The 8,202-nt window shown below is 42.6% G+C and overlaps 1 protein-coding gene across 4 annotated transcripts in view; it reads left to right on the top strand.

Annotated features, from left to right (window-relative positions):
- Positions 1 to 997: 997 nt before the first annotated feature.
- ABHD2 (abhydrolase domain containing 2, acylglycerol lipase) overlaps positions 998 to 8,202 on the top strand; it is a 427,692-nt gene continuing 420,487 nt past the window's right edge. The window contains exon 1 of one of the 4 annotated variants that reach the window (XM_085644457.1): positions 998 to 1,042. The gene's annotated coding sequence lies outside the window, so the exon portion shown is untranslated. Of the gene's footprint in view, positions 1,043 to 6,943; positions 7,191 to 8,202 lie in introns of those variants that run through there. The other 3 variants (XM_085644454.1, XM_085644456.1, XM_085644455.1) reach the window with 3 other exon arrangements.

The raw sequence follows: 8,202 nt of genomic DNA, 5'->3' as shown, positions 1-8,202 counted from the left end.
CAACCGGGCATGATCCTGGCTACTTTAGATGTTGTATAGTTGCACACTAGCATCCAACCAGAACTTGCTTTACAGGCAGTCACACGCTTATTACACAATAGACTAGCAACACAATGGCAGCATACAAATATGCTCATCACCATGATGTACTTAATCCTACAAAACAATTTTTTCATACATTAAAAAAATACAAAAACAAAAAGGTGTTGCCATGGGGTCAAAATTTTCACCCTCATTCGCAAACCTGTTCATGGGTAGTCTTGAATCAGATTGGATTTGGGGCACAAGAGGTGCCCCTTGGATAGACTTCATCATTTTCTGGGGTCACTATATAGACGATTGCCTTTTATTATGGTCGGGCACCCAAGTAGAATTAGAGCAATCCAATGCTTACCTTAACTCAAACGATTATGACATGAAAATTACTATGGAGTACCGTGCCACCAACATCACTTTTCTAGATATTGAACTATACATCAGAAATGAGGAACTGCACAGAAGAAATTGCAGTGAGGAGTCAGAGTTTCAGAATTGTATCAAGGACATGAAGAATAGATTCAGGAAGAGAGGCTACACTACACAGAACATCAAACGAGCTGAGAACAGAATTGCTCACATCAAGAGGGAGGACACACTAAAAGCAAGACTCCAGACACAACCCGATAACCAGAAAGTACGCTTGATCACAGATTTCAATGGTCTTAGTCATACTCTCAGGAGAAGCCTAACCAAGCACTGGGGAATTTTACAGGTAGACAGTTCGCTATCTGTCTATTCGCACCTTACATGGATGCAACGCTACTTGTCCATTCGCACCTTAAATGGATGGACAAACCCCTAACCCCTCCTTTCGCTCTCAAACACGTTGTTTCAAACCAAGGAACAATAAAGTGCAGCTTGCAATTCAGGACGATACACTTGGAACACGCTCTAGTTGTTCTTGAAATGCGCGACTATAAATTCACTTCCGGGTTGGTGTCTTCCCTCACACCGAAACTGAACCGATGCACGCCGCGTGAAAACTCGGCCCCACACACTGGAAGTAAGTACCTTTAAATGCGCTCCACTTCATTTCTATTTACTTTAGATAAATGGAGGCTTAACAGCCCCTCCACTCGTTTTTTTCTCAAACTATGGCTCACAGTAAGATCTGTTCCTGTAGATTGGAAGCTGTTGAACACGCACCCGTTTTTGTACCTGCGGCATTTAAATGAACACAGGACCTTACATATAGGTAAGATCCGTGTACAACAGCCGAAACGATGGAATTTCGCTTGGTCATTATGCTATAGCTTGCCCATTTTACAACCCCTTTTTTTCCTTCTTCATAGACTTGCAGACGATACTCGCGCATTATCGCACCCTGCAGTTTAGACCTGCTGGGTTGGAATTATCATCGGCAGTTCGGTGAGACTTCCTTTCTAGTTTTTCCACTTAGCAGCGGCTCTCATGCACCTTTTTTTCCTCCCCTGACAATACTTCCCCTATTATATTTCTTGCAGAATACAAAGCTCAATTACTTAAGAACACAGGTAGACACGGTTTGCTTTTCAATTTCTATTCTTTAATTTTTCCCCCTTTAAGCACTTTCCATATGCGCTACCTGCGGTCATGATCCCATTGTAGTCACTCTTTATTTTATTCAGATGCCCTCGCTCCTGATTGCACCTGATAAATGTAATTGCACCCTACTTTACAGCTGGGTTGGAATTATCACCGGCAGAGTGGTGAGAGCACGCTCAATCTAGTTTTAGACTGAATGACTTTATCTATGTCTTTCTTCACATATATTCCATTATCTCATGGAATATGTCCCTCATTTTGTTCCCTTTAGATTTATGAAATCTGCACCAATTTGTACAGGTAGCCTTGCCTCTCTACCATTTACTCATTTGTTCTACTGTTCTTGCACCTCCTGCTTTTGCTCTCATTTACTCCTCCACATCCTAGTGCTTAGGAGTTTCTCTCTCCTTAGAGCAGATTTTTACTGCCATTGTATGGTCTCTCTATTCTTGATTGGAGGATACTTGACACTTTTCCCATGTTTTACTCACCTCAAGTGGCACACTAATTCTAGTTCATGTACTATATTTAACTACACTTTCCCAGTGTTCCAAAGGTCGCTGGATTTAGTCATTCCCATCTACAAACCTTCCCTCACCCCCTCCCTCTCTTTCTCAAAAACCTTTCTGTCTGCGAACTATAGTTTATCACATGTATGGCCAACTTTGTCATTTGTCACTTAATTATGTAAGTTACAATTTTCTCTTTAATATACGTGATGTTAAACTTCTATCAGACTGTCACTTCACCTCTCACAATACACACAGAGTCTCCCAGGCAACTTTCTTATGCCACCTCAGTATTGATTAACCATGTATGGTTTTAACACGTATAGCGTTTCCACAGCTAACGTGCGTTTTTCACTCATGTCACGTTGGGAGAGTTTTCTCTCCGTATACAGTCACTAGACCTTGCTGTTGTTCATATCATTATTTGTATCATTCCCAGCCCTGAAGAAGATGTGGGACTATTTCCCTAGATGAAACACGTGTTGGCTGGTTGCTTTGTAACGCACTAGGAATAAAAGGATGAAGAAACAACTCTTCTTTGAACTTTAATGTCATAATTGGTCACATGAACTTACGTTTATGAATTTTCAGTTTCACACTTGTATGCGTGTGCCCAGGGAACAGGTTTTTACTGTATTACTGTATGTTAGGTGTAAAGGCTTCACACACTGCCTCTGAGATAAGCCTGACTGGTTGTGCCAAGCTACCAAGGGAGTGAGCAGAGGTTATTTTAAAAGGGTAACTCCCTTATCCTGAAAAGGAAGAAGAGCCCCTACTTTGCCAGGGTAACAACATGCCAACTAGAGACCCCCATTTCTAACAAGAAAAATGAAGAGTCCATTATATTGAGCTATGAAATAATGCAGCTTAGGGAAGAACATGAATAAATGCATTTAAAGCAAACATTTCATTTTCAGTAAAGCAAACTCCTAATTAGAATCCAACAAAATAAAATCAAAAATGATATAAAAATAAATAATGGCAATGTTCATCAGTGTATTATTACACAGAAATTACTAAAGTTAAGTATGACCTACTTCCACAAATTCTCATTTTTCATACATGTAAATCATTCTTAAAATTAATTTTACTGAAATCATTTTGACATATTTATGATCCTAAATGTCTAGTAACACTACTGAAAATATAAACTATGTAACTATTTTTAATAAGCTTTTCACCACTTTCTCTTCATGATGCTTTGCAATGAAAGGCAAAAGAAATGCTAAGTCACATCGTTAGAATTGCATATAATTTTTTTTATCAGTAAAAGCATTTTATATCATAGTTTTTCATAAGTTATCTGTTATTACACCCCATCACTAAACCTTATAATCTTTTTGCATCCTTAAAGTTCATAAGAACTGTTGTTTAAAAATTATAAGTGCCCCTCTAGAAATTTACTGTGTCCAATCTAGATCGTCTACACTGTACGGGGCTGAGCTATGGGGTTCTAGTAGCACAAATGATCTGACTATTACTGAAAATAATTTTTTGCGGAAGCTATTATCACTCCCAATCAATACTCCGCTCATGCCATTGCGGTTGGATCTTAATATCCGTCCTATTTCTGAGGTCATTGACATACGTCCGGTGATGTATTGGAAAAGGCTTTGGAGCACACCAGAGTTGGCATGTTACAGAGACGAATTGAAGGTAATCTTGGGTTTACTTGGGGCCGATAAGATTCCCTGGCTCCAGTATGTTAGGCAGACACTATCCAACATTGGCCTTGCCCATCTCTGGACTAATCCAGAGAATTGTTTAGGCATTTCCAAAAAAAGTCTTGCCCTAACACTCAAAGACTACTTTCTCATTAAAGCTTACCGTCTAGTTAGGCCTTCTAGCCTGACTGATCAGTTCTTGGACGTTAAGTGTAATTACGCCTTTGTATCTGACCTCGACGTTATCCAGCCCACCCTAGCAAAGAAGCTATTCCTACAGTTCAGATATGGGACCCTTCCTTTATATTCATTTACTGATAAATGGGTGGGTGTCCTTGAGCACAATTGTCCGGGGTGCTCATCTGAACAGGAAACTATGATTCATGTTATGCTTTTTTGCCCAGCATACGCTAGAATTCGGAAGAAATGGATTATTCAGCTTTGCTTGAATCTGGGCATTAGGAGCTACCTTGACTTTTTCAGGGTCTTGCGAAGTGATCTAAATCCACTTGTCGTGGTAACAGTTTCCAGGTTTCTACTTGCAATGTGGCTAATCCGTAGGAAACTGATATGTAACAATACAGATTGATCGATTGCTATAAATTCAATGGGGGGTTTTATTTGTTGATAAAATAGTTAGTCACCTTTATTTCTATCATGGGTATTGTACTGATTGAATATATTACTATGAATTGTTTCATTTATGTACTTTTATGATTTTAAACAATCGAAATAAAGGTTTTTGAATTGAATTGAATAATCTTTTTGCATTTATTTTTCTCATTTTCTACTCATTTCAAGCACGCTTTTATGGTGCTTTTAATGTAACTTTGCTCCATTTCGGTGTTGTTTTTCTCAGTGTGTGCAAGTGCACATTCAGGTTTCTGTGTCTAAATCGGTAAATATGTTGTGTAAAGAATAATGAGATTTTGAGCTCTATTAAAGTGCTCTACCGAATGTTTGGAAAAATCTGGGAAGAGGAAAGGGTGTCATTAGACTAGAAGCAGGCTATCTGATTAAGATCCCCAAGAAAGGTGACCTGAGTAACTGCGCAAACTACAGAGGGATAACACTTATATCAACCCAATCTGGGTGAACAGAATGCAGGAACTAGTCGATGCTCTGGCACGAGTCCAGCAAGCTGGCTTCTACAAAGATAGATTCTTCAGAGACCAGATTGCAACACTAGGCATTATGAATGAGCAAACAATGGAAAGAAACTCCCCCTTTATGACAATTTCATTGACTATTAGAAAGCATGCAACAGCATGGACAGAGAGACTCTTTGGAAACTCGTCCACCACTACGGTGTGCCAGATAAAATGGTAAGAATCATCAGGAACTCTTACAAAGGAATAACTTGCCACATAGTCCATGGATGACAACTCACGGAAGCCTTCAAAGTAAGGATCGAAGTTTGCCAGGGTTGTTTGCACGCGACTCTTCTCTTCCTGCTGGCCATTGACTGGATCATAAAGTCATCCACAGCAACAAAAATAAATGGGCTCCAGTGGATACCTCGGGCATAGTGTGACGACCTGGACTCTGCAGACGACCTGGCCCTAGTCTCCCCTACCCATCTGCAGATGCAAGAGAATACCGATAAAGTGGCAGCCACATCAGCACAACTTGGCCTCAACATCCACAGAGGAAAAGCCAAGATCCTGAAGGCTAACACGGCCAGCACAACTGTAGTCACTCTTGGGGGCGAAGCACTGGAAGAGGTTGACGTCTTCACCTACCTGGGCAGTGTCATAGACAGGCAAGGCAACACAGACACCAACGTCAAGGCAAGAATTGGCAAAGCAAAGGCTGTCTCCATTCAGCTAAAAAAGATCTGGAGCTCCAGTGACCCAACGCTACAAACCCAGACCAGGCTTTTAAACACCAATATAAAATCGGTCCGTCTGTATGGAGCAGAAACTTGGAGGACAACAATGTCCACCACCAACAAAGTCCAGGCCTTCATCAACACCTGTCTGAAGAAACTCCTCCAAATCCGCTGGCCAAACACCATCAGCAACAACGACGTATAGCAGCTGACTTTACAACTCCCGGTTCATGAAGAAATCATGAAAAGAAGCTGGAGCTGGATAGGCCACACCCTCCACAAGCCCACATCAAACATCACCAGACAAGCCCTCACCTGGAACCGTCAAGGGGAAAAGGAACAGAAGAAGGCCAAAAAACACCTGGCATGGAGGGCTTGAAGCTGACTGTAAGGAGTTGAGTTATACCTGGTGTCAGATTGAAAGAAAAGCGCAGGACAGAGATGGCAAGAGAGTCCTGGTTGATGCCCCATACCCCAGGAGGAGTAGAAGGCATAAGTAAGTGTTGAGTAATGGAGAATAGTGTATTTATAGTGTTACAAGGTCCCAGCATATGACTGAGAAAGCACTGTGAATAAGTAAATCAGTCTAAGATATGTCACATTTCACATTTGGCTGTAGAATGTACTCTGGTGCACATGTAAAACGCTCTAGTAACTTTGGACCAAGTTTGCGCTATATTAAACTGTAAAAAAAAAAAAACGGAATGCAGTACACTGAACACATGGAACTGCCACACTAAGCAATCGGAAAACCTGACAGCTGTGAAAAACGCTGGTCTGGCTGAAGCAGACGTCAGACTTGGCTAGTTCACCTGGTCCCGTTTAGGAGGCTATTCTGACGCAGGAGTTGAGTAGTCACTAAACGCGGTTGATTCTGATGTATTATTTGCACAACCTGCCATGAACGTGACGTATAAACATTTATTTTATACCTTGACTCTAACATATTGTGCGCTCCATAAGGCGAGTCGTGCTCTTCAACTTCAAACGGAACCCATTCGCGCTAGAATTGAGACCTCACCCGTAGAGATCGACAACACGGGATACATGCAACATATGTTCAGACACAAGAACACGGACATAGAAACAGCACTAGTCTCGCGTCAATAGCTGTAAAGCTTACAGTCTTAGAGGAGGGCTTTTAAGGAGTGGCGGAAAGGCTGCCCAATTGTAAAGCTTTTCCGGGAACATTCTAAAGGGGGCGGGGATATGATCAGTATCTTTAAGAGAAAAAAATCCGTTAAGTGGTTTTATGCCCGACCAATGAACGAATGATTACCGGAAAGCGGAATATGTGACTACTGGCCAATCGTTGCTCCCAGATTTAGACTGGCGTTTTCATTAGCTAATAGAGATACGATGCTGGGCGTGACGCCACCAGGCCGGTTTGTTGTGTGACAGAAGGAGGAAGCGGCCTACAGACTAGAAGAAAGTGTTCCAGAGGGCAGGGCTGGGTTGAGGCGGTGCTGATTCTAAGCTACCCGCGCCCCTCACACATGGGAGGTCAGATCCTGGCACCATCCCCTAGGGCGGCCCATCTGTTGTGAGGCGGAGGCTTGACGAAGAGCGGCAGGTGCAAAAAAAGCGGAAGGGGCTCCGACCGAGATCAGACCTTCGGGACAGGTAGGTGGTACCTGTATCACTTTCGGACTGTCGCAGCTCTCCTTAGCCCAGTGGCTGGGTCTGCCGATGTGTTGTACTTGTATTCGCAGTTAGGTAGTGTCCATGTTTGATCTGCGTTCTGCCTGTCACGACTTGCCAGGAACAGCTTCTGTTTTCAGGATGTGCTCAGAGCCTACCCTATAGAATACGATTTTATAATATGAGATTCCCCAACTTGGTGCTGGGATCTAGACAGCCTGAGGGATGATTAACTTTGGAAGCCCTGCAAAAGATGTGATTTTGTTTGACTCCACACAGCCCTCCTCCCTCTGCCCCACCTGCCCCCCCCCAGAATAATTCGGAATTTAGGAGGGCAGTGAAAAGGCGTGGGTGGGCCATGACGATGAATGCAGTTGGTGAGGTAGCGAATGCATGGTGAGGTAAATTGAGAAGTTGGCAAGAACGAGCTTAGGCAGTGAGAGAGAAGAGAAACGAGGTAGAGACGGGTGAAGTAAATAGTGGTAAGGTTTTGATAGGTCTGAAAGGGGTAGGGATAGGCGAGGGACGGAGAGAGCGATAGGGAAGTGAGTTGAAAAGAGATAGGAGGTTGCAATAGCGGTGAAGTAGATGGAGGAGACATACAGCAAGGTGGAATTGAAATAACAGCGAGGTGCAGCGAGAGAGGGAAAGTAGAAAGAAGGGATAGAGAGGTAGATGAGTAAAACTTGTGCTGAGATTGGTAGCAAGGGTGATGAGGTTGTAAGAGAGCGGGGGAGACAGATGGGGCCTTCAAAAGTGTATTGAGAGGTGAGGTAGATAAAGAGAGGGGGAGTAGTGACTTATTGAGAGGGGTGAGTAGACATATGTTGGTAGAGGGTTTTGCGATAGATACGAGGAAGAAGCATAGAGATGTAGCAATTTGTAAGGAGAGAGGTAGAAACTAATATTCAGGTAGAGAAGGTGAGGTTAAATAAGAACTGTCAAAGTGTCTGAGAGTAAAGTGTAAGGTTGGTCTGGCCAAGCATGTGCACTA

This window comes from Triturus cristatus, chromosome 3_1, assembly GCF_964204655.1.
Source record: "Triturus cristatus chromosome 3_1, aTriCri1.1, whole genome shotgun sequence".
Lineage (NCBI taxonomy): Eukaryota > Metazoa > Chordata > Amphibia > Caudata > Salamandridae > Triturus > Triturus cristatus.
Note: the sequence above shows the minus strand (reverse complement) of the source record. Positions and strands in the feature narration are given on the sequence as shown.